At 38.0% G+C, this 27,997-nt stretch overlaps 1 protein-coding gene across 10 annotated transcripts in view; it reads left to right on the forward strand.

Moving 5' to 3' along the window:
* The window catches only part of SLC10A7 (solute carrier family 10 member 7), a 151,004-nt gene that overhangs the window by 52,874 nt on the left and 70,133 nt on the right, over positions 1 to 27,997 (forward strand). The gene's annotated exons all lie outside the window — the stretch shown is intronic.

Here is a 27,997-nt window from a genome sequence, read left to right on the forward strand (position 1 = left end):
AGTGGCCACTATTAAGTCACAAATATATACAAGCACTTAAACACTTATTGTAGTATCCTAGTTTGAAATCATGATTATGTAGGGAAAATGTATGTAGGACAGAAGAGAAACAACAAATATGTTTACTGAAAGTTTTGCTCTCACAAACTTTTCAAGTTATGAAGTTGGTAGAGTGAACTTTGTGGCTGAAAATGCAGTAGAGTGATGGTAGGGCAGGGCAGGGACTGTAGTAAGTAGCCAGAGCTGTTCACTAGTTTCACAGGGCTATAGGTCTACCTGGCCTTTGAGTGGCTCCTGTGTGTCACTCCCGTGCGGTCACTTTGTAAGCTTTCTGTGAAGAACTGGTGAAGCATTAAAGAAAAGACTTGTTTGAAGTCAAAACTGTTCTGTAAAATATGAAAATAATTGGCCTGTTTCTGAGAAGATAATGGAAAGTTATGGTGGTGTTTTTGGAAATCCACTGGTTTGTATTGATGCCTGATTTATGGCTGTGGCGGCTATAGGTGGAGATCCTATTTCGTATTTCTTCAGAACGAATCTAAATCAAATTTACATTTTTGCTATTAGTGTCTGATGATGTACTGTCTGCAGATAGGCTTAAATGTAGTTATGTACCTTTATGACCGTAACCATATACGTGTCCTGGAGATAATTTGGAAGGATCTGACCACTGGCAAGGCTGCAGTCCTTCTTACGTTCCCTGTCTTGCCATGTGCAGAATGTGGGCAGGTTGCTGCACTTGTCTGTAGTCCTGACAAAGCCAGGAGGACAGGATGTTGTCTGTTCTCAGACTATGCCCTGTGGGGCCAGTGTCTGTGTATGACACTGTGAAGCAAGCTGATTTAAAAGGGCTGAAAGATGTGCTATGCTTTTAACTCTTTCCCCCCCACCACCTTCTTTCCTTTTTTAAGACTAGGAAATGGTCCTTGAGAAGTTAAATTGAAATGAACTGTGAAATAAAATGTCTGCAGGAAAAGACTCAGTATCATGTTAGAATAATACTGAGATGGGCTTATTCAGATGAAAAGGAACACATTGTGAAATGCTAAATGTAGAAGTGCTAAATATGTCTTGATGAGCAGAAATATGCTTAGATTAAGCATTTGGAGGTGTTTTGGGTGGTAAGGAAATTTCCAAAAACTTACCAACCAGCTGCAGAGTAGTTCCTTTTAAACTCCAGCAAAGCCCCATATTCCTTTAAATATGCAGATGAAACAATGTGTGGAATGATACTGTACATATTTATACTTAATTTAATAATGTCTCAGGTCTAATTAAAATACGGTGTTTTAAAGAACTAATTGTTACAGAAAAGTGTTTTTATGCAGCTAGATTGGTAATAACTAACGGTAGATGAATTCAATTTACATAAATTTCAGCCAAGAGAATATTTAGAATCATACCACAGAGGATTGCTTTGGGTTGGGTAGTTAATATCATTATCTCCTCCCCTTGCTTAAACAGTTTGGTTTACAATAATTGTGGAATGTAATAAGTGATTTCAGTTTTTCCTCTTAATAGGGTTTTAATAAAATCTGATAGCATTTTACTAATAGTGAGGGGATGGTTATCAGCAAGGTTGCTGCTGTAAAGCACGTAAATGCATGCTAAGATCTGCTGAGTTAGGGAGCACTGAGGTAGCTGCTTCTACTTGTAGGAGAAGATACTTTTGCACCTAAAGGCTAGAGAAATTCTCTGGGATGTTAAGTATGAGTCTGCTGAGATTCTTAGCATTGTATACATTATTGTGCTTCCTCAGCATTTCTATTCTACTTGTAAAAGTTGTGCTGCAACAGAAAAATAATGCTTGTTAACATCCAAAGTGCAGAGCAATAGGCAGGATGCTGCAAAACATGCTGTGCTAATGATTATCCTACGGTGTTTGCTTGCATGGCTCAGCTCCTTTGGCTTTATGTTCACCAAGGCATAGCCTGTCATTGGGGCTGTTCTTGCACTAAGTGGAGACACATGCTTGGTTGAGAGCTAAACTCAATTTGGAGTGACAATACAATGCCATGTTCATGTGAGAAGGAGAAGGCCTAAAGTCTAGAAGTCGATATTCTCACAAAATGCTCTGCACTACTAGGCTAGAAAGAGCCTTGTCTAATCTCTTTCTAGCTCTCATTAATCTCCTTTCCTCTTGAGACAGTGGGCCTGGAAACTCATGAGAGTATCCAGCTTGTGATTTCAGGGAACATGGTCAGATTATTTGATGCCTTGGGGTTATGAACAGTAAATATGAGAGGAACAGCCATCAACTTCACCTTAGACAAAGAACTGTAACCAAAATCTGAAGTTCTGTGGTGACAGGAAATCAAGCGTAAAAGTGAGAATTCAGAGGGCTCTGTGACCACTGCACTCCTGAAAAAAAAAAGAGCAAAGGGCAGCTGAAAATGCAGGTGTTGGTTGAAACTTCTTGCAATGCTGTCTTGGATTAGCTTCACTTCCTCTATTGAAAGCTATAGGATAAAATAAGGCATGTGTCCAGGCTACACAAGTCAGTCTGAAGGAAGGAACCTGTTCCATGTTTCATTTCACTTATCTTCTTTGTCCAAATTAAGTATGTATGTTTTTTTTTTCCTCTACTTGACTGTCTTTCTAAGGTGACAGAGCTGGTTCATATTGTTCAAAAACTCAAATAATTTTTGGAGCGGCCACTTGGCTAATCAAATCAAGGCTAGAGTTTTTATTTACGTTATCTTCCAAATGAAAGCTAAAGCTAGAAGGGAATATGAAAGTTATCTTCTCACATACACACAAAGCCTAGTTGGTTAATGAAAATGTATGGAGTCCTTATCTACTCTGCTTTAGAAGGCATAATGATTTACACAGCCTGACAGCACCAGTGCAGCAAGTAAATGCATTAGGCACAGTGTCCATTTTTCTTGCAAATTTGTGACATAGATTTAATTATGGAATGACCAGCAACTTACAAATCTAATTTTGGTAGGCTGAGCCAACTTTTTTATTTTAATAACAATAGATTTTTTGGCAATGATTTCATTACTATTTAAAGAAATCCACTTGTATGGAAATAACCAATTGGCTGAATTTATTTACTTTCTTTTGCTTTAATGGGTGTTGAATGGTTTAGGTTTATTTTGGGTTTTTATTATAATTTTTAAATTTTAGTTATTTCTAGGATAAATATCTTTATCTGCACAAACATTGTAAATACTTTTCTACAATCAGGCAAATGTTTGTATACCCCTTTGTTCCCTCTTAATTCTGTCTTTGCAGTATGAAAAGGGGCAGAACAGTCATCTGGGATTCCCTTTTTACTCTGCTAGCTGTTTACAAGGAAATCTTGCCAGGAAGTCTGTTCACAACAGTTGTTGAATTCTAGATTCAGTCTGGTTTACTTTCAAAGCTGAGCTGCTTTATGGTGTGCCACCACACTCTTGGACGTGGCCGCCTCTCCCTCTCTGAAGGAGCACAGGGGTGCTGCTGGTCTGTGCTCCAAACTGGATTCAGGTAGTTCTTAAAAATCCTGTTAATCTGCCACTTGGGAAGCCCCCTCAGCCCTGAAGGGAGGGTGGGTTTTTGCATGAGTGGAAGGGGTTGGCAGATCCTCGGCAGCAGCAAGTCTTTGGACCAGGTATTATGTAGGTGGCAGGAAGAGTTTGGATTCTCTGGAATTTAAATAATCTTAGGAACCACTTATGTCGACTTGCTGTAACTTTTTCTTATTTCATGGCTAGTTCTCCCATTGTTAGCTAACATCACCATTTTGATTTCTGCTAGCTTGATCTGAAATCTCAATGTGAGTTTGGGCATCATCAGCTGTTTCCAAATCTGCCAAGTAACATTTTAAAATGTGCAGGCTTTCACTCTTATTGTGTATTTGTGCTTTCAGTGTATAGCATTCCGAGTTTAATACCCAAGGTTAAGTTTGTCTTGTACTATGTTGATACAAGCAAGGCAGAGTAACAAAGCTTGCTGTAACAGAGACCTGTTACTGCAGGCTTAAGAAATGAGCCCTTGCTACAGATGGCTATTTTCAGGGATGGCTGGGGATGTGCAGCCATCCCAGTATATCCTCACTCTTTATCTCTAAAAACTGAACTGACAGAGTGGGTGTCACTTGGAAACAGATGCAGAATTTTTTATAAAAACAAAGAAGTCTGGTTGTCTATGAATAATGCTGAACTCCTTTAAAATAAAAAAGGAGTAAATATAAAGGTATGATGGTCAGAAAATTAAAGAGAAGTAAACAAGATTATGCTGCCAAGAGACTGAGAGAAATCAGGTGGGTGGTAACTGGACATCCGAGTGTTATAGAACTTAAATGATGTGTGGCCTGTTTGATGCAGTTGATTTGAAAAGACCAGTGGTCAGCTGGGTTATCTTTGAAAATTTAGGGAGAAGGAGGGTAGGTAACAGTAACCAAAAGGAAATAAGATGTGCTATTAAGTTCTTAGAAAAGCTTGTGTTTTATTTCAACTGCTAAGAGGAAAATGCATTGAAATCTACATAATAACAAAAAAATAAAAATACTGGCTGTCAAGTGTTTATAAATTATGTGGGCTGTAGCTGGTCTCAGTGCTTTCTTAGTTTTCTCATTATCTTTTGCTTCTGAACATTTAATTCATCTCCCTTGGCCTTATGGAACTCAAGCAGCCAGTTCTTCCAAAAGAAAAGTTTATTCTAAAGCAGCAATAAGTAGACCATTAAATGCATCTCTTTGTAGTCCCTTTGCAGCCCTCAAATAATTAACTACTGTATTTTTAAAGATAAATATATTTGAGTATTCTAATTGTTTCCACTTCTTCATATGACATCTAACAGTAAGTAGGATTTTTAAATTTCACCTACTTTTTTGATCAGCAACTTGCTTGGCCTGGTACTTGGTGACTGCTTTTGAGACGGTACGTTGAGTCCCCACCTCTTTCATTGTTACTGTGTTTATGGATTAACAGGCTCTCAAGGAAATAAATAGTTGGGGATATGTGTGCAGTAGCATTTCTTGAGTTAGTAAAACCAGCAGAAGTGGAAGTTGATGGAGAAAATTCAGAGGTTTTGTTGCAAATTGGAAAGGTAGCATGAGAATTCAGGCAGCTTTATTCTTCCAGTCCAATTTTCATTTATGAATTGCGAAGTAGAAGGGGGTGAAGTTTCAGGAGCTAAAACTGGACATTCAAAGTACCTTAAATTTTATGGTCTGGCGTATTTTCTCAGATTACATAGGGTGGGAAAACTGGAGGTGAAAGTGCCTTCAGACTGACTATGGTACAGTCATCTCTCTTGTTAATGGAATTGAATACTGGGAATGTGTAGAAAGCTTTATTGCTTTTTAAATGAATGCTAATGAATAACAGAGTCATAAGAGTGTGTGTTTTTCATAACTATCATTTGGAGAACTTCTAAAAGAGAAAATGTATGTTCGTAAAATTATATAATCGGGCAATTTATTGAATTAATATCTAAATAATATCTGTGCTGATACACATTTTTTTTTTTTTTTAGCATAAAATCAGTTTGTTGTCCAAGATTACTTTTGTCATAAGTCTTAAAATTCATCTTTACTCTAAAAATACAGCATTTTTTGTCAAAAGGATATACTTGTTTTGGGCTATTTTTTCTGGTTCTGCTTACTTTTTGTTAATGGTCAGGACTTGGAAAAAAACAATTGCACTAGGGTGGAACTTGTGTGCAGATCATAATGTTGAAAAGGTCCTGGTACTAGTTTGTGATGCTTTCTTGGTTTCTGTTTTGCAATGGTTTCCCGTCTTTTTACTCCAAGACAAAGAAAGTTAAATTAACAGCAAGAAATATCACTGGTTCTGTTAGGAAGTAAGATTAAGATGTCCAGCTTCTAGTTAAGTCATGGGACAATGTCATATTGCTTATTTGAAACAATTTTTAAAACCAATTGCACTGAAAAGCTATTGTATTAGTTTCTGACAAACACTTGAAGAAATATTTGCATGCTTTGTTTAGAAAGGTGAAAGTTTACACTACAAAACTTTGAACGTGTTATTTTTACAACAAGAGATTTTAAATTCTTGCAAATAATAAGTTGTGTCTCTGGGAACCAAATGCTTGAATTTATTGGTTCTTTACATTAGGTAGGTTGGTGCACGAAGGAGAAATTGAGAACAGAGGCAGTATGAAAGACAATTTAGTTTTTATTTTGCCCTGTCTGTAACGTCTTTTAATACTAGAGAAACAAAACTGCATTCTTCTAAGGCTATGGTTGTACACAAACATGTAGTCATTTGGCCTGATTTAAGGGTAAATGTTCCCTGCAGAAATATTTGGAAATGCACCAAATATATAAGTTTTTGCCTCCCTTTTAAAATATTAATCAAAAGGAAATTAAAATTATTTTAGAACCTACTGTTAATGTTCTCCTCCAAAGTTTTAGGTTCCGACTGAAATGGAGCAATGATCTTTCCTCAGTCCTGCAACTCTTAGTCTCCTGTATGAGAAATGTGTGTGGCGGGGCAAGAGTAAGTGGAGAGAAATCAACCCTTAATTTGTACAGGGGTAGTTAGACCACTGCTTTCTGCTTCTTCATCAGTACTTTGAACTAGTGCTGCTTCAAAGAGTCATTTCACCTGGTATCTGTGTTTGTTAGAAAATACAACCTGTATGCTGAGAAGTCACCTACATGGATGCACTTATCTGTAGTGGAGCCCGGAGCTCATCTTCTGTGTCCACAGATGGATTCAGCAGCCAGCAAAAGCTGGATTCTGGAAAGCAGTATGCCTGTTCTGTGACATTCCCTTATGAACAGCAATGTCAGTGCTGTATTGTTCTCTGCAAACCTTGACTCTTCAGGGTAGGAAAAATATCCCAAACACAGTAATTTATTAAGCTTCTTGATTTTGATTCAAAACAGGTTAAGGATCTGTGTGGATTTGGATGCTTTTCTTCTGTGTTTCTTCTTTATCTGACCTAGCAGTGTCCCTTCAAAACTCATCAGTCTGTGAATCAGCAGTCCTCAGTCTCTTGGGGTAAAAACAAGAGGCACGTCATTATTACTATAAGCTGAATGGCTGGAAACCATTCCCCATGCTGTCAGGGTGACAAATACTGTCTAAATGGAAGTGCCAGAGGTTAGGTCAAAAGTTTCCATGAGGTCTTCTAACTCAACTAGCAAGGAAGACACGGTTATCATAAAACCGGAACTTTCTTTGGAAATTTGTGTTTGTTTATTATTTATTGTTGAAAGGCAGTTTTGGGAAACCGTCATGACCTTTCAGCATGAGGCAGCAGTAGTTAATGTCTGTGTTTGTGTTGTTGCTGAGAGGCTCCCCTCGTTATTATTTTTCCTTAGCTTCTTTCAAAGTATCAAAACAACCTACAGCTTTCATCCTTAATGGCATGTATCTGGAAATACTGGTTATTGTGAAGGAGGGGGAGAAGTATTTTAATTAATGGTCTGTCATTACCTGCGTCCTCTAATACTGTTCTGTCAGTGGTATAGATTTTGCATTTTGACATTATGTAAAATCAAAAAAACCCACCCCAACAAAACTCAAACAGTCTTGAAGACCATTCCTTCACCTGTCGTGAGATTCAGTTTATCACCTTTCTGGCATGACATGTGAGCAAATTCAGCTCCTTTTCACCTTCCAGTATCTTCTTTTCTCCTCCTTCATTTGAGTTCTCCACCCACCTACTCCGGGTTACTTTCCTGTAATGATAACTATCCTTAATAATTCCTGTAATAATAAATTGTTTATTTGTTGCTTCTACATTTTTAAAAAGATTGTATCACAAAATCCCTTTTCTAAAATATTTTCTGAAGGTACCTTCTAGGTCAACTCCATTGTAAGGGTTTGTTGCAAGAGTAGTTACACGATGTCCTTTCCCTCTTATTTGGTGGAGCGTCAGACTAGATGATCATCTGACTTTATCTATGAAAAGCTCAGTATGCTGTACAAAGTATGGTCACACCCTGAAAAGCCTGTACATGAGCTCTGACAAGGTGAAGCATTTGAAAATTTGCTGCTTTTTACTTCCCAATAAAACCATTTTTTTAAATTGTATCTAAACATGGTGACCACCCTGTGTCAAACAGAAAATTTTGTACATTAATATATGAAGATGGAATGTTGTTTCTACATTTATAAACCATGCTTCATATTATCTTCTGGTTTCTAACCCACATCTTGAAAGCTCAACAATGCATGCTTTCATTGGATACCTTCATTCTCCTAGTGTTTAACTTGGCTGAGTCCACACATGACTGGGAACAGCTTTTTTGCCTGGCATAAGCCCATGGGGTGACAGCTGCATGTGGTTTCACCCTCTCTGCATACTCTTTGCATACCATGGTATACCTGTGGTATGATACAGGTGGTGGCATTGATGCCCACCTGAGTGGGAAAGTCATTCTAGATTCTTCCTGCTGCATTTGAGGCATGTTCCAATGGCCTGAAAATGCACACCTCGTTGTGGCCGTTGCTTAATTGTGGTCTGGTTTCTTTCTCACATTTTTGCTACTGTATGGAAAGTGAATGTTAACTATTTGAAGGAGAAATATATTACATAGGATTAGATAACATTAATAATGTGAAAGCTGGGGTTTTTAAAGAACTCAAACCTTTTAATAAAATGGAATGTCAAATATATGAGCATGTCTTTCAAGAAATGATCAAAAAAACATGTGAAAAGTTTCATATCTTTTTTAAAGTCAAATAATTATCCAACATCATATAATTTTTTGTTAGATGGACAGTACAAAGATGAGAGAAAATTTTATAGATAACATTGCATTTCACAGCTGACTGAAGCAGGTGTTAGAAATGCAGATTAAGTATACTGACTAAAGACTATATAAATTTGAAGTGAAAATGCCACTGGTATACTTGCAGTGCCCAGCACATGTGAAGTTTCAGATAGTTAAATTATTAATTTTATTGTGCGAGATAGTGTAGCGGTTAGGGAGAAGGTCCTTTTGCATTTATGATGGTTTTTTTTTCCCATGTAATCTTTTTAACAGTATATGATGAGCAGCTAACAGAATTTGCTTCACTGTGTAAGTTTTGCTGTGGAATGCAGCTTGATATATCAATAAAGTGAGTTTAGTTGCCAATTAGGTGTTTTACAGGAACATGAAGTGCAAACACACAATTGTGGGTAATTACTATTTCTATTAATGAAGGGGACTGGATGTTTTTAGTGTTGCTGTACAAATCCGCAGACACTGGGAAATTTGTGGCTGATCCTTCAGCACGCTCCTGTGGAAGTGGTGTAAGGTGTTAATTTAAAGTTCATTCTTTCCTGGACTCCATAGGATTTGCATGGGTGTTACACTTCATGATATACAGGTGCATTACTGGTGTGGGTGGTGTGAAGCTTGTTATAGAGTTTTGGTAGGAGGGCACTGGGAGAGGGGTGACCGTGTTTTCTTCCAACAACTCAGTAACTTGCTAATAAACTACACTAGCCTGTGAATTTAATTTTGTCGTGACTTGTCAGGTGCCTGGAGCTAGTAATCAATCTTTAGGAGGTCTAATACTCGGATAAATTAGAATTGGAAGTGGATTGGGAGATAGAATCTGGTATAGAAAGTGAGAAGCAGTGCTGAGGCCCTTGCCTAGCATGAGGGACAGACCATTTTCTTCTCACACTGGACTGTTGTGAGAAGAGGGTGGTGTTGGATCCCTGCAATAGCCTATCATCTGTCAATAGCCTAAAATCTGGCTAGAGGAGGAGACCGTAACAGGAACATGGCACAGTCTTTCATCACCTAGAATGACTCCAAGAAAAGGACAGCTTCTACAGGATTTTTTTCTTAGTAAGTAGTCCCTGGATCTGCTAGTGGTTTTTATTGTAGGGTTTTTTGTTTTGGTTTGTTTTTTTTCCTTTTAATAGACAATATCGTTTTGCCCGTCAGCTCATGGGGTGTGGTATTTGCATTGGCAGAGGTTCTGCTGTGACTGGAGGAGCTAGTCCAGTCTGTAAGTATCTGGTATATGATGGAAAAAACTTTGTAACAAGGGAAACATATATTCAAGTGTCTGTCCAGTGCTTCCCCAGAGATAGGCAGCATGCACCTGCAAAACAGTCATTTGAAAGGGCTATAAATGGCTGTAAGTATTTTGCTTGTATCTACTTTATTTTTTTTTTCCATAAGGAGAACAAATAAATCCCATGTTTCAATGTTTTCCATGTACCTCTACCCAGAAGCACCTAGGCTAAATTCTATTTATCTCTCATTTCTCATAACTGGTGCTTAGAGAGATGTGTGTTTGTTCCTTCAGTGATGGCCATTGTATCTTTCTCTGTGCTACAGAACTGAGTTCCCTACAGTGGGTGCAAAATCATATGGAGTTGTATAACATCTCCCAAAAAGACCTCTTGGTACATTCATAATAAAGATAATGCAGTATAATGAAGTAGTTAGCAAAATTACAATGTAAATTTTACTCTAGTCTTAACTGGTATATAGCATTTTGATAAGATTTTTCTGGTCATTGACTTTGAGAAATAGCTTCTATCTGTCTTATTTTGCAGGCCAATTAAAGCAGAGCAAAAGAGTACAGATAGTTCACTTTATAGGCTGTGTAGTGTCCCCAACAAAGAACTGTTACATGAACTAATGTGTAAAATGTATTTATTACTATTGCTTTCCATATTTTAGTAGACAGTTAAAAGACAAGCTAAGAACATGATTGTAACACAAGCAGCTTGCAAAATAATACAATGTGGATGAAGCCTAATATTTCTAGAGTACTGCCTTATTGCTTAGTTTACTCAGTCAGGAAAAGTACAAGTACTGTTTTGCTGCACTTTTTGTTTGGTTGGTTGGTTAGTTGTTGGTGGTGTGTTTGTTGGTTTTTTGGTTTTTGTCTCCTCCTAGTTACAATGCGGGCTTCCCAGCAAAGCTGGCTCATCTGCCTTGGGCCACAGCCATTTTGTCTTCCGGTTCCAAAATCTGACCAAGGTGTATATGTATTCAAGTCGGAGAATTAAAATAGAATTTCATCATTACTATCTCAGTGTGCTTACCCTGAAGCAGAGTTAGTGTGGGGCTGATTCTCCCGTCAGTCTTAAAGATCTGTCAAAATGGGATACTTCACTCCAAAGACATTTGGAAAAATATATAATCAGAGCCTTACTACATCAAGCTGTAGCATAATTATTGCACCATAAATGCTTGCAAAGGATTATGCTGGCTGCTTTTTTATTTTTCAATTTGATTTCTCTTAACTCTTGACATTGAAATTGTCATGCTGATTCATACAGTCCATTGCCAACTGAACTTGCATTGAGAATATCTCAAGACAGTGTTATGAAATAATATATAGAAAATTACTTTGTCTGTACTATATGGGAGGTTGTATAATTTGTTTTATTTGCCGTTGGAATTATTTTGAAGGCTATTTAAATCCCTCTGTGGTCTCTTCCAGGTAATTAATGTGCTTTCTTTTAGGGGCAGAAGAGGCGATCACTGATAGAAAAACAACACTATGTCCTTATCAATCTGTTTCAAAAAGCTGTTCAAGCACCCTAGATTGGTGTGATATAGTTGAAGATTTCTAGGCATATGTTTTGCTGCAGTGGTAATCATTGTTTCTAGACTGTCCAGATAAATTCTTGGTTATACACTTGGTGCATGGATTTCTTAAAGCCCTGTCAGAGTAAGGAGTTTCTTCCTCTTTGGAGAATGAGCAAGAGATCCAGCAGTCGTCAGAGTTCAGTTGAGCACTGACATGTCCAAGCAGATGAAAGAGAGGTTAGTGACAGGGGAAAGGACAGGAGAGCCCTGGAGAACGGGAGCTCTAAAGCAATAATTTGAGAGCCAGCTGTAACGTAACGTGTTCAAGCTGAGATGGGAACATAACTCTTCAGGGATAACATGAAGTAGAAGATGCTATAGTGGTACGCTTTTGAATTATGTTTTCCAGACTGATTCAGTTACAAATATCCCAGTATAAAAATAATTGTTTTATGGCATTATATGATAAAGCTCTTGAACTGAATTCATAGGGAGTTCAGTTTCCATGGATAATCAGTCAGGGATCTTGTAGAGCCATTGGACACTATCCTCCAGGTTTTACAGGGAATGTTTTAAATCACAGTGAAAAGCTGATGAGCAAGACGAAGGTGCTGAGACATGCTGTGTGCTGTTAAGATTCTTTTTCTGATCACCTATAAGTTCATTGACTGAAATATTATTTCAATGGAAATGTAGCCAATTTAAAGAAATATTGAGGCACTTTCCTGGGTTTATAACTACTGCATTAGTTTCCCCAGTGCCTGAGTTTTGTAATGGAGCATTGATCCACTCAGGAACTGTGGGGCACATTGAGTTGTGTGTGCGTGACATGGTGAAGGTCCAATGTGGGTGTATCAAAAGCATGCAGACAATTTTTTTATTCTGAAAATTGTATTCTAAGAATTCGGACTTGGTTATGAAAGGAGGGTTTTCCTTGCCTAATTGTTTTGAAGTCTGAGTTTACTTCCATTCTAGAACAAAGGTATGAAAAATGGTTGGACTAAATTAGAACACAGATACACTTGTTACAGCATAAATGTATCCATACCCAGAGTTACCCTAGATTAGCTATTGCACAAATGCCTGAATTCAGTCTGTATTACACAAATACCACAAGCGTCTCAAAAGGTTATGTACCTTCTGTGCTTATCATTGGCACATGCTAAAGGGGATTTTTGCAGTGAGACCTTGTAGTTGTGCACATAACTGACTTTTACATACAGAGCTATTAGATTTTCACCTAAAAGTACGAATACTTGAGTGAAGCATGCAGATTTTTCTGCCTAGGCCATAATCTTATACAGTATCTGTGCTTATAGTAGCATCTTGTTTAGACAACACTACTACTGGGAGCTGGATTGCTGACTTCCCATCCTATTTTATAAAGTGTAGAACACTGTATGTGCATGAGTAATACGAGATTCAGAGAAGAAACCTTTTCAGTACAATTCTTATGACAGTATCTTTTTAGAACCTGGGATTTTTTTAGTAGAAATACTCAGAGGTTTTATTGTGTGAATTAAAGAAGAAACATTCCTGAAATCCTTAAGAGCAAGCCATTCTTTTCCTCTGCATCATGACAAATGTAGCAATTGTGTGTGTATACTAGAATAGATCATATTGAACATCCCCTGAGCTCCGTTTGCAGACAAGTCCTATCTCCACCACGACAAAATTCCCATAAGAGCTTAAATTATTAATGCCTGGAATCTGCGGGGTTCAGCAGATATGTTCAGCGTTATTGATGGCAAACTTTATCCCTTTATTCCTAAGACACGTAATGAAACAGGGAGTCCCTCAAATAACTGCATTTTGTGTTTAGGCTAATTTTGTAGAGGCCAGTGGGCTTTGCCTTAATGTGTGTAAATACAATTTTTCTCTTTACAGCAGATTGTGTGGTAGATAGGAATGAGACTGATTTGGCACTAATTTATGAATCCTTCTAGCATTCTCTGTGTGCTGCACCCTGTGCGGGCAAGATGCTCTAATTACACTTACTATATAATGAGAGCTTTTAATGACAATTACTGATTGTAGTTACTGATGTTTAGGGACCATTTTTTCTAGCTTAGGATGATGTATTGACTTTTACAAGAGAAGACTTTTATTTTCACTTTATGCAATATCTCTCATTCTTCCACCACAGCCTTCACAACTGATAGGCTGACTGGTGAAACTGCTAAAGTGTAGCCACAGAGAATTATTGTTCAGTTAATTTAACTTCAGGAGATATCATTTTTCATTGTTTTGTATTTCTGAATTCAAATCTGCATGTTCACGTTCTTCTTTTTCATAGTAATTTAGTATTTGGAGTGATGTTATACAAGTTGTATTTGTTTTATATAACAAGGTAAAACTCACACTTCACAGATTCACACTGAATATGTCACTGCCATATTAAGCAAAAACATTTACAAAAGCTTCATTTTTCTCTTAATGTACTGGTATAAACAACATTTTAATAAGAGGCTGTCAATTTTATATAGGAGTAGCTTTATTATTTGTTCCAGTTATCAATTAGATTAATTATAGTGGAAAACAAAGAGTCCACTTGTGGTTCCAGCTTGTGAAGTTGCTTTACATAGGGCCTGCTCTCATGTTTTTAGTAAGGCTGTGAGTGTACATATCATTGACTGGTGTTTTTAAATATAAATACAGATTTGAGCAGCTTCCAGTTTAGTGGTCACTTGAGAAAGTGAGCTATCAATAATTGAAAGATCAGTTTAACACTTCTGAGGAGAGACAGTTTAAAAGATTTTTTTTTTTTTTCCCCCCTCTCCCTTTCATTTACTATTTTTTTAGGGGCTAGGGATATCTTTGCTTTAGTTCCTGCTTCTGGCAGTCTTGTATTGTTATGGGAAGTAAAGCCTTCTTGTAATTCCAGGGAAGCAAAAGAAAACACAGAATTGCCTGTTCTCTTTACCAGCACTCAAAGCTGTTTGTTCCCACGCGTCCCTGCAGATTGCCATGCCTTCCCTTGTCCTAATGCAATGAGCAGTGGAGCGGTACTGGGCTGGAAGACAGACCTGTTCTGGGTATTAAAGTAGCCCTTTCTGTGTTTGTTGTGGAAGGGGAAAGAGAATGGCAGCTTCTGGAACTCATTTATAGCTGAAGACAATGCTTAGGTAATCACACCATGAACAAGTTAGTCAGTATACTACTTTATTTCTGTGGTCTAAAAACCCTGAGGCCTCAAGTTTGATCTTAGTATTTTACTGATGTTTATGTGTACTTCCTATTTATTTGTTCATTCTGCTAATGTGATAACTAAAGGCCTTCATGAAGTCATTTCAGGTCTCCAGTAGAAGAAACCAACTCTTCTACTGTGTGGCATAGCTTTCAGAAGGAGCTTGTGAAATTAGAGGCTTAATTTATCACTTTGTTATAACAGCTTGATGTGTTATTGCCTTCTCAATGTATTGAGTGTATGCAAATGCAGAAGCATTGCAGAAGCTGATGTCTGTTATTTGAGTTGATAGCTTTGGACATACTTGAACAACCAAAATTGCACAGGTAATAGAAAATACAGACAGCCTAGTTAAACATAAACCAACAATAATTTCCTATGTCCAGTGATAGAAAGCAAGAATCTGACTTCTCTGTGTTCTGGCATTGGTTCATAAACACTTATGTGACTGGCACACAATGTGTGCTGTGTTTTGCTGTCTACGCTGACTGACCTGTGCCTGCAACAGGTCTGGGTTGCAATCACCACAGGCAGACACCAGCCTGCCACGACTGGATCCAGTCTCTGAATCCCACAGGCTTACCTACCCCTGGGTGTCAACTGTGATTAGTTTTGCTTCCAAGCAGAGGACCTCTCAGTTACATGTCAGGTTATGCTTGATCTCCTTCTTGAGTAGAGGAAACCTGGGCCCCGGGCCATGAAACCAGGATCTTAGTCCAGAGATCAACAAGACACAACACGGATGCTGAAGAATGTGAGTGGCACGCACAAGGTCAAGTGCCGGGAGGCACAGCATCTTAAGAGCTGTCTGTGAAAAGTGACAGCTACCAGTTTCTGTTGCCCAGTAAAACTCATAATTAGTAGAAATGCCAAAAACCTCACACAAAACCAGGATTGTCAGCATCTTCTTCTTGAAAAGGAGCAGGTCTGGGCTGCTGAGTTTCTGAATAGACTTGCATCTCTGGGAGCAGGCTTAGCCTCTGATTTCAAAAGTGAAATGCAGCCTGAGAGAACACCCTTACAAGGGTTTTGGCTCAGCCTTAGCCAGCCTCTTCTCTCTGCTGATTACCTTTAGTCTGTCTCACACAACCCCTCCCCTTTTCTAGTGATGAGTTGAGGCTTTGATTTGCTGATTACCAGCAGGAACCCTTGTCAGGAAAGCAGTCATTCAGAAAATTATTTTCCTATTCACAAGTCTTATGCAATGAGAGTTACCCTTGAAAAACCACAGACTGCAGTTCCTTCATTCTTCTATCACTGCTTCTGGGAGTCTTGCATTGGTACCAAGTAGTTTTTTCTGCCTTCTTGGCTCAGTGGGCATATTTTTTGGCATTTTTTGACTTCTCTTACTTATAAAAGAACCAGCCCTTTCAAAACTGGCTGCTTCTTAAGTTTCTCTATGTGCTCCAGATTGGGTGGTGGTTTCAGATCCTAGCTCATGTCTTTCTTTCCAGTATTCTCTTTGTAAGCCTTTCACCTCTACGTAATTCAAAGTCTGTTCCACAATTAGTGGAAAATAAGCTGTTGGGCTGGAGAGGAGTCCTTCTGCACTGGTGTGTCCTATTTGTCCTGTGACCACACCATCCCCTTGGTGTCAGGCTTCTGTAGCACAGGTTGGTTTCTGGTTGTGTGGACAGAAAGCAGCGATGGTCAGCAGAACTGTGATGTAGCACTGTGAATCATGAAATAAAGCTCTCTTTGTGATCATCCCTCACAGGCACAGGCACAGCACAGGCAAAAAAGTGGATCACAAGGACTACAGAACCACTGGGAGAGTTGTGCAGGACAACATAGTATTTGGAAGAAAATTTATGTTTGAAACTTCTCATTTTTTTTTCCTTGGTTAATATAAGTTTTGTGTCTTAAGAAGGACTGAAAACATGTCTGAAAGGATAAAGCTGGACGTGAAAAGCATGCAGGGGTTTACTATGTAAACAGAGAGAAGCACTTCCAAATATGTCACACCTGTAGTTAGTAAACTTACCTGCTAGAAATGACATCTTAGATGTCTTATGTCTTCTCTAGGGAGCTGTCAAGCCTTTTACTGTAACTGTGGAGTGATAAAAAGTTGTTTCTGTCTAACAAAGGTATAGTAGCCTTTTCAAGGAACAAACTGGTGTGTAGGCTTGAGGTTATATCCTTTTAGCAGGCTTGTCATTGTAACTATAGGCTGTTAGGTCAAAGACTGTTGGGTTTTGTGGTGCCTGCCACAGTAAGATCTTTCTGTGGGGTCCTGCAGGAAACTTGAGTGGTGCAAGTTTTATTTTGTACAGGCCTGAATAATGATGAAATGGCTGGGAGAGGGGTATTTTGTGGGATGCTTTGGATAGAGTTTATGTATTAAGTCAGAGTCAATTTACCATGATTTTGGGTTCATTTTGCTAGGTTAAGTGAATGAACTACAAAAAAACATTGAATAGGTCAAAAAATGACCTTGAACTTTAAAAATAAATCTTATGAGTTGGGACCTAATCTTGTTGGGGGCGTGGGGAGGGGAAAGGCAGGAGAGAGCAGGAAAATGGGTTCCAAAGTGACAAAATGGGTACTAGGCAGTTCTCTGTGTTTCGGTGACATCCCAGCTGTTCAGTTGGTTGCTGATGCCTCTCAATGTTGAAGAAGGCTGAAGTTCTTTCTTTGCTTGTTCGGCTGCTTTGATAAAGCCAGTAATGTGCTTCAAATGCTGCAGTCGTGTGGGATTATACTCCACTTTCCAAATAAGAGAGAACTTTTCCTAAATGTGTTTACTGATTCATTTCACTTCCCCGTTTTCAAGGGTTCTTTTGGTAGAGGCAGGGTGCTCAGAATGATAAATGTTCCTTTACAGCCACTTTTTGTAAACAGCACTCAAAGTGAAGTGTGATCCAGATTTTTTTTTTTCTTTTTCTTCAGTCTGTGGTGCAATTCCTCACTGACTTCTCTGGAAACAAAGCCAGTTGAAGAGGTGACAACCCTGCTTTTCTGCTTCTTCCACACTGCAAAAAACGTGGCAACACATTGGTTTCTTGGGCCATGTTTTAGACTAGTACAGTGCAATGAGCTGAGTTTAAAAACAAAAACCCGGGTTTTGTTTCTCTCACTTGAATAATGTCTGCGGTCAATTTTAGAAGTGGTCTCGTGTACACCTGAAGAAGAGGAGATGGTTAACTGTGGTCAAAAGAGAAGACACTAAAGATAACAATTTATCAGTCAGTTTTGCTAGAGGAGACTGAAGTGAAGTTGTGCCTTGTGTAAACTTAGAAGGCAGACTTTCTGCCCTGATGAAAATTGATGGAAGATGCTTTTCTGCTGCCGAAGTGCAAGGTTTCTTTAATTAATGTTTTGCTACAAAATAAAAGTGTTAGAAGGAGAAGTTGCCTTTTATTTTTTTTTTTAATTTTTATTTTTATTTCTATTTTAGTGTATTTTGAAGTTTGTCTTGTCAAGAATTGACATACTCCAAGCCATAACCAGGAAAAAGCAACCAAGCATGCTTCATATTTCATTCCAATCTTGAGATCTGAGTGTGATTAGAAAAGTAGAAAAGCTATAAGCTCTTACATAGTCTTTCTGATAATGTCCTTCTCATGGCTCTACTGGATTCCTTCCCTGGGCCAAATGACAAATTGTGTACACAATATTATTTCTTTCCATAACTAGGATGAATGTCTTCCCAGCTGGAGAAGTGTTACTGCTTTCAAATCCCTTTTGCTTGAATGGAACATCTGCAAATATTTTAAACATAACTTTGTAATGCTTCTGAGGGGCCATGGATATTGCAGGAAAGGGTCTGGAAAAAGCCTGCTAGAGTACAAAAATCAGATGGAGCCTGAACTGTTTTGCCTTTTGTGCAAGAAATGAGAGGAGAAATGCCCTTTGTGAATACCAGTGTTGTTATCACTGGAGTGTGGGATACACTGCTCCAGAGGGGACCTATTACCTCTTCTTATCTGCTGCTTGATGAAGCAAAGTGGGGGAAATCTTCTGTCCTCATTTATTTATGGACAGGTTCTTTTTATCCCCCAAAATATGAATAAAGAAACAGTCTTTTCTTTATTATTAATTGTTAATACAAATTGTGACATGCATGTGACACAGACAGTGTTCTTTGTTTCTCCTTCTAGTAACCAGCCCTTTATAAAATGCCAGCTCTTATCTTCTAGTACTCAAGCAATGACAGCACAAAAATAATGCATATTTAACATTTCCTCCTAATCCTTTGTCTTTGTCAACCTGTTACACAGAATTTTATGTTGAATTCTTTGAATGCTCTGGGTATGCACTTTGCAAAATCTAATCTTGTAATAGATCTCAATACCTTGTGTATAAACTCAGTATCTCTCTACTGAAGCCATGCTGTTCTGGAACGCATGAACAGATAGGTGTGCTTCATGTCATTGCTGTTAACTTCTGTGCGACTCTTTGGGGATTTCTGTTAAAAATCTAGTAAATCAACACTAAAAAACCCCACCACTACCAAAAAAAAAAAAAGGACAACCAAAACAGACACCCCCCATCATGTATCTTCCTGTCTCTTGGCTTTCTTTTCTGTCCTCTGGGATTTTTTAATATAAGTCTCGTAAACTGGGTTATAGACTTTCGGAGGAAGAGGAAGAGACTGCCTGATAAATATGCACAGTTTGCTGCACATTGGGTTGTGTAACCACTTAGTACTACTGTAAAACAAATAATGCAAAAAACTTGTTTCTGGTGATGAGTCCTGTGTTTGACAACTATTTGCATAGTAAATTGAACAAAAAGAAGTTCTCTTCAGTCTGCTTAGGTCACAGCAGCCTAATGAATTGTCTATAGCTATGGAAGTTATTAAACATAATTTGTGCTTTGTCTTTTTAAAAGAGTTTGTTGTATTCCCGTTAAAGATAACCTGTTGGTGCTTTGGTACAATAAGCAAGATTTATGTTTTCACTGTACCATTAAATAATTTGAGGTTATGCCATTTCTTTTTAACCTACTTGGATAATATTCCGTTCTGTCATTTCATTATACACATAATATTTGAGGTGTGAGAGAGAGTGTTAAAATTGTGGACAAGAGCATTTAAGAAACCCTTTTCATTCTTTTAATTGACATTTAGCTGGCTGTGTTCTCTCTATATACAATCAGGGCAAGATTTAGGAAAATACTATGTTCAAATATGCTATTTCATAGAGAAAAGAGAAAGAGAGTTTGCCAGGGCAAAGGGCAAGGTCATCAATTTGTATTCACCAAATGTGACATATATTGCATAAAGAAGATTTGATCAAACCTTTTTAATATACTTTGTTCAAGAGGCTGAAAGGAATACTGTTGTAATTGTCTACACTGCATTAGCATCAGGAGGAGAGAGGGCTACTGGAGAGCTCTTCACAGGTTTTCCCTTCAAATGATTGCAAGTATATGATAAGTGAAATCCTGCTTTTGGAAGGGATTGCATTGATGTCAGTAAGTGCACATACATCTGTCTGCAGAATGTCCTCTAATCCAGATGCACTAAAGTAGAATTAATTGGTACTGTAATTGATGTACTGTGGGGTTTTGTTGTTTGGGGGGGGGGTTTGTTTTGTTTGTTTGTTGGGTTTTTTTTTTTGTTTTGTTTTTGTCTTTTTTTTAAAAAAAGAACAAGTTATTACTGTCCTTAATTTTGAGACTGAACATGTCCCAAGATGGGGATAAACAAAATATACAGATGGTTGTGTTCTATGTATCTTGTTGACCACATACAGATTCATTAAAGAAATGCACATTTTATCCTGTCTGATTCACAATGCCATTTTTGAAAACTATGGCAGTTCATGTTTTTTGTGCTGTGTATGTCCATTAGCCTGGGTAGTTAATTTTTTAGGCAAGTTCAATAATGGAATAAGATTTTATGTAAACATTAATGAATATTATTTCTAAGTTTTCCATACTTCTTTATGTCAGTGAATGCATTTGCATTTACTGTGTGTGTGTCTTGGTGAGATTCTCTAATATATTGCTGTGCTTTAAGACCTTCTGCTGTTGAATATCTTATTCCATTGGGTATCAGATTTTGTTCAACAATTTATTTTTATCTGTCCTCTTTGTCCAAAAGAATAAATATCATGTTGGAGGAAAATCTGATACATTTTGCTAGCAGATCTGTAAAACTGAAGTGCATAATTTGGCAAGAGCTTGGGGCTATTCTCCTAGATGTTGGACATTTTACATCCCTCAGTCACCAGCAGTACATCTTGATTCATTAGAAAAGAGTGAATGGGTAGGCTTTGTTTTCTGTGTAGCCTGGAAATGTTCAGTCAGAGAGAGAGCAGGGTCCAGACGGTGTCTTAGCTGTCTGGGTGGGAAGATGATGTATTCTGCTGAGGCAGCGGATCAGCAGAAAGCATCTAATTGCTCACAGAGATAACGTATCTCAAATAATATTCAGACTGACCGAGCAGTCTTGGAGGTTGTAGCTGCAGATCTGTTCACTGAGGCTTGTACTGTAGAGGTATTTATTTCTACATTCTTTGCCTGAGTTACTCAGAAGATAACTTCAGTGGAAAGGGAGTTTTTGTCCCACTTTAGCCTTTTAGCCTATTTTTTGAACTCAATGTTCTTTCATAGCTCTATCTACAAATTATTAGGGAGCTTTCTGTTGGATCCATTATTCTTCAAAGACTTAATTAAATTGCACAGTGTAATTAATCTGTAGTCTTAGTTTCCAAAATTCTCCTAGTGTGTATGTAATAAGAGAGAGATTCTGTGGCTGCTTGGTTGTATTATGAGTCCGGGTGGAAACAAATAACGTATTCTTTTGATGAAAATAATTTTATACATGGATGGTTGAGATTGTATTGCATCAAATGTAAAAACTGCCATACTGGGGCTGACCAAAGGTTTATCTGGCCAAGTATTCTCTCTCTATCAGTGGCTGAGAGCAGATACTTAGGGAAGACTGTATTCATTTGTGACACTTTTCCTTAAAGTTTTCACACTTTGTACCTCTTTATTTCCTTAGCTAATTATAGTTTCTGCATATGTAATAAAATTCAACAGGTTTATCTTCTGTGACCTTCTGTTTACTCTTAAACCTGTGTGCATGCATCCGTTGTAAAAGATAAATAATGTTAAGGAAAGCAATGTCTGGGATGAGTGTTCTATTAGGTTTAACCGGAAGGTTTTGCTATTTCGCCATGTGTTGACTGTGCTTACTAGCTACTGCTTTGGGTATTTCATTGAAATAGTATTTTATTGATACTGGTATCTCAGTGTTTCACACACCAAATGAAAAACAGATAATGCAAGTCTTCAAAAATAAAAAATACTACCTGCAGGAACAAAGCGCAGCTTTAGTATAACACCTGGTTTGAGATGCGTGTCAGAAACACTTGTGTTTATTTGCTGCTTGGTTAGGACTGTCATTCACTGCAGAGTTCATTCTCTTCAGGAGACTGGTCCAAAGTTTTGGTTTTGGGACAAGGAGCAAACTGGAACTGTTTGGGCAAAGGCCTGTAAATGCAACCTGTTCCTCCCCTGCTTTTTCCCTTTGTTGCTTTGAATGTATCCCTTCTGATAATATCAGCTACATATCTTGATTTTGCAAACAAAACTTTTTTGCAAAACGGCATCTTTCAGAAGTCAAAAGCATGTAATTTCAATTATACCTTAAAAAAAAGTCAAAAGATGCCTGTGTGTGCTTACAGAATGACTGTGCACACTGCTTGACAGATCTATAAGGTTAAAAATGTGTGGATTTTCTTTTGTTTTTTAATGTAGCTATTGATAGAAGAACAATACAAATATACAAATGTAACAAAGAATAACTAAACAAGCTCTTTGAATCTCACTTCACAACAAACATAAAAGAAAAATTCACTGCCACCTGTTAACATGGTATGAAAGATTAGCAAGTGTGCATTGTTCTCTACGAAATTATTTTGGCCTTTTAAATCGAAGTTAACTAGTTCAGAGATGGTTCTAATTCAATAGCGGGATCTTCTCTTAATTGCATTACTTCTGATGTTCTCACTGTTGTTGGGCTGGCAGATGCCTTTCAGTTTCATGCTCATTTAGTCTTTCTAGGATGCTATAAGCAAGCTGACATAATAGTGTGTTGTGTGTGTTTGTTTTTTCCATCTAGCAGTCACTCAAAAAAATGGAAATAATTAAGCACAGAACTTATTAAATACTATTGCTGGTCCTTTCAGTGTATGCTTATGATCTTACCGGATTTGCATAAATATCTTGTGTGATCTGTAGAGGGGAAAAGGCAGATAGCTTATATGAAATGCCTCATGACAGCATAAATTTCCTTTAGTTCAAATACAACTTTTTTAATCGATGTTTCCCTTGTTGTATCACTGTATTGTCAATTCAGTTTTCATAACATTACGTTAGAGCTTGAAAGCCTGAATGTGTGTAACAAACATATGATGTTGTACTGCATTGAGGAAGGAAGCTGCTTGATTGTTTGGTGGGTTTGGTTGACTCTGAGTTACGTGTTGAAAAACTTGTATGTGATTCTGAGATATCTACAGGTTAAGGAAGGAGTGTTGCCAACAGGCAGTGCCAGACTCAGGAAATATGGGCAAACCCCATAGTATAATATTAGTGCAGCGTTTTGGTCCAGAAGAGTGGGAACTAGTGTGTATGCAGTCAGTTTAAGAACTGGGCTGAAGGGGTGCCCAAAGTTCAACATAGGGGGAGTTTATGTTCTGAAAACAGGACAGAACTAAAACTCCTATTTCTTGCTGACTTGGGTGTCTGAACATGCAGGCTGGGGGTACTCTCTATTCCACTTTCTGGTATCTGCAGGGGCCCATGAGAGCCCAGAATAAGTTGTTTGCCTTGTAAAGGTCAAACATAAATGAAAGTGAGCTCTGGTGTGAGACACTTGTGTTTCTTTACCTTTCCATTCCTCTGAACAAGCAGAGGTTGCATCACCTTGCAAAGTGCACTGTGATAAAGATAAGCTGCTTTCTCCCTTCCTGCACCTGAAGTCCAGGTGGGTAAGTGCCTAATGCAAACATGAGCTACAAAGATGAGGAACATTCAGCTTAGGAGAAGCTGCTGTTAAAATAACTAAACAAACTTGAACTTATTTTTGTGGCCACACTTGACAAAACAGAAGAGAAAGCAAAGTTTGGCTTGAAGCATATGAAAGAAATATAGCTTCTGCTTGCAGATTTAAATGACTTTATGCATGAAAAAAGCATGGAAAGTAAAAACCTTAATTAACTTTGTTGTTCAAGGTACATGAATAGGATAATGAAAAAGTTGAATTGCTGGTATTTAAAGTGTCTGCAAAGCCTACCATTGTTTTCTTCTGTAGTGATGTATAATTTTAAGGTAGCAAGTTGAATCCTGATTTGACCTTATGTGCCTTGCTGTTCAGCTCAGTGGTTTCCCTGTAGAAACAGAAACTGACACTGCCTTGCTTGAGTTTTCTTCAATCAATATGTGTGGCGCGATACAAATATGGTAGAGTAGTAATAAAGAAAAGCTTTATCTATTGATACAGGTGGCTAGAGAAACAGGCTTTAATCTAAGCTTTCAAAGTATTCTTTATGAGTGAAATGGGACCTCATGGAATCAATTGTGTATTTTGTTACTCTTTTAGATGCAGACATTCTTTTCAGTGGGTTTTAGCAGTCTAGAATTCCTCTGTATGAAAGTTTTTAGATGAAATGACTGTTACTGTACATCTAAAAAGTAGTGATATAAAATTATTTATGCATGTATTTCTTTAACTTTTAGAACAAACCCTCAGAAGCTATATCTTGTGTGAGTGCAAGTCTACAGCAGCAAAACTGTTAATTTGCCTGACTAGAAATATTAACCATGCTATATCAAATAATTGCCAGAAACAATTCTCCACCATTCCTTGTGACTTCATTTTAATTGATTTTTTTTTTTTAAAACTTCCAGCTTCTGAGATTTCGTTTACTCTGACAGAATGTTTATTAAATGTGTAAAAGAAAATTGTTTTGTAAATTGTTTCCGAGAGTGTTTTTATCTTCCATAAACTGGTGGCTCATTTAACATTTTCCATCTACCTTTGTTCTCCACCCATGTGCTCTGCCTCATTTGTTTCCTTATTGGATTTGGTGATTAAATACTGATCAGCTGCTGCTCTGATCGTCTGTGCATATTGCTTTCTTTTAAACATTGTTCATATATACCCTGAGGGCAGAGTTGCATACACAGTTGTAAACAGAGTCGGGGGGTGCTTAGTGGTACCACTTGATCTGTTTTACAGATGATGGTGAGCTTGACAATGAACATTTGTAAAACTGATCGTTGAAACAGTCCTCTGTGTTACAGCAGAAATAAATGCCAAACAGTCCAAAAGGGCTGTCGGTTGGTTGCTTTACATTGCAGAGCTCTAGTTTGTGTTCAGGCCTCTCATGCTAAGCAGAACATTGATAATGCTTTCATGAGGATTTTCTGTCTTGTTCTCCTTTTCTTTTTCTCTAAGATACCATATATTTGATTGTAATACTGTACAGTCTGTCATGTATTGCTGTGAAGATTAATGAAAAAACATGAAATGTACGTATAAATCTAAATTATTATTTTCTCTTTGAAAGGTAGAGATGACTTGTGCAAGTGTAATACTACTGTTAAATGCTACCTCTGAATTATTTGAACAAATCAGGATAGTACAGAAAATCCTCTCAGGATCTAGATCGTACTTCAGTTGGGATACCAGTCTATTTGGTGAGAGATGTCATATTTTATTTCTACCTGAAACTGTTATTTCTGATCAGCCAAATCCTATGAAAACAGTGGAGGTTTAAAGGGAACGAGGGATATCTTCAAAACTAATATTGTGTACAGTCTAAATCATGGGAACCATGGGGAATTCATACATTTTGGTAGACCTGGTATAGTTGGTGACTAAGAATCACAGAATGTTAGGGATTGGAAGGGACCTCAAAAGATCATCTAGTCTAATCCCCCTGCCGGAGCAGGAACACCAAGATGAGGTTACACAGGAATGTGTCCAGGCGGGTTTTGAATGTCTCCAGAGTATGAGATTCCACAACCTCCCTGGGCAGCCTGTTCCAGTGTTCTGTTACCCTCACTGAGAAGAAGTTTCCTCTCATATTCAAGTGGAACCTCCTATGTTCCAGTTTATACCCATTGCCCCTTGTCCTATCATTTGTTGTCACCAAGAAGAGCCTGACTCCATCCTTGTGACACTCACCCTTTATATATTTATAAACATGAATGAGGTCACCCCTCAGTCTCCTCCAAGTTAGAGAGACACAGCTCCCTCAGCCTTTCCTCATAAGGGAGATGCTCCACTCCCCCAAAATAATGTGACAGAGCTAGCTTCAGCACTCCATGACTCAGATTCCATCCCATTCTAAATCCATTGCAATCAGTGTATTTACAGTGGCGTGAAGGTGGAACATCACAACAGTGTAACATAAATTTTCATTTGTTTGAACACAGCTGTGTATGAATGGTTCCTACCGACTTCAGAGAACCTCAAATATTAATTCCAGGGATGGATTTGTCTTCTAATTGTTTACCTCTGTTTCTAAAGTACATTCAAAGTGAACCAAACAGTTAAATAATTCTGTAAAGTGTTGGTTCTTTCAAGGACAATTTAAGTCTCTTTGTTGTTGGGTTGGGGACAATAATGCTGGTCTGATTACAGTAAGATCTTTTGCTGTCAAGATTTCAAGTGTGCTTCTTGATACACTAAGACTTTTCACAGATATTTACAGCATATGAGATAGTGACTATTAGTTCAAGAGTACAGTTGTCATTTTAAGTATGCATTAGTAGCTTTCTGTATGTTCTGCAAAGTCAATGGTAGCTAAAACTTTTCTAAGTACCTACTTTGATTTCAATGGTAGTTTAGCCCCTAAGCCCCTTATTTTACTTTTTTTTTGGTGCTTCTAGGCACCTCTGTCTGTCCTTAGTGAAATAAGTAGCTTCAAAAAATCCACTTGGTGTGAGGTTAGCCTGGAGAAAGGGAGGCTGATGGGAGACCTTATAGTTGTCTGCAACTACTTGAAAGGAGGTTGTAGCATGGAGGGTGTTGGTCTCCCAAGTAGCAAGTGGTAGGACAAGAGGAAATGGCATCAAGTTGCGTCAGGGGAGGTTTAGATTGGATATTAGGAAAAAATTAGTCACGGAAAGGGTTGTCAGGCATTGGAACAGACTGCCCAGTGGAGTCACCATCCCTGGAGGTGTTTAAAAGGTGTTTAGGTGAGGTTAGGGACATGGTTTAGTGGTAGAGTTAGGTTATGTTTGGATTTGATGATCCTGAGGGTCTTTTCCAACTGAAATGATTCTATGAATCTGTGCTCCAGTTTGTGCCTGTTGCCCCTCATCCTGTCGTAGGGCACCACTGAAGACAGTCTGGTCCCATCCTCTTGACACCTACCCTTGAGATATTTATAAACATTGATGAGATCCCTTCTCAGTCTTCTCTTCTTCAGGCTGAACAGAAGATATTAGGCACCTCTGTCACTTTACCAACATGTTATTTGGTAGCTACAGACTTTCTGACACTTAGAGACATGATGAGATTTTATTGAATACAACTTCAGATTCAGGAAACTTGGTTCTACTCTGGTAGCGCTGCAGGCGCTTGAACAGTTATGGCTCTATCGTTTGATTGTCTTTGGTAATTTTATTCCTTTTTTTTTTTTTTGTATTTTTTGTTCTTTAGGCTTTGCTTATGCTATGATGTTTAGAAAATGCACAAATGCTAGGCAGTTGGGCCATACTTGTCTGAAGACCTATGCATGCATGTACAGTGCATAATGTTCCCCAGGATACAGCTGAACACAAAACCCCCAGCCAGCCCTGGACCTGGCTCTTGCACAGTCAGTGCTTCTGCAGGCCCTTGGCTGGCTTACACTGCTGAGGTGAGGCTCACTGGTATTTAGGGTCCTAGCTGGCTGTTTGTTGTGACCCAGATAAAACAGGTGGAGACAAGCTAGGACTGAAAGCTTCATAATAGGAGTCTTCTGTAGGCTGTGGGGAGAAGTACTTACACCGCTTAACTTCAGTGCCCAAGTTAGATTTCTGATAGAGTTTAAATACAAAGCCCAGGCTTCTAACCGATATGTTTAAATTGTATACCTTAATGTTAAGGGGTACAGATATCTTCCTCTGTGTTCAGTAGAGTAGGTTCTACTATAGATAAAATATTATCGGTTTATATTTACACATATATTATTAGTTCTGTGGGAATAGTCTCTAATTAATTTTTTTTAATAGTTTGAGCACCTTTTCAGACTTTTCTGTATTTAGTTTCTCAGCACAGTTGTGTTTCATAATTATTTCCTGATAATTACTTCCCACTTTTTGTTTGACTGGAAAAAATATTAACCATGCTAACTGCAATAAACATGTTTGCATAGCAAATGGTAAAACTTCTGCTGAATGGGATT

This window comes from Columba livia, chromosome 4 (genome assembly GCF_036013475.1).
Source record: "Columba livia isolate bColLiv1 breed racing homer chromosome 4, bColLiv1.pat.W.v2, whole genome shotgun sequence".
In the NCBI taxonomy this organism is placed as follows: Eukaryota; Metazoa; Chordata; class Aves; order Columbiformes; family Columbidae; genus Columba; species Columba livia.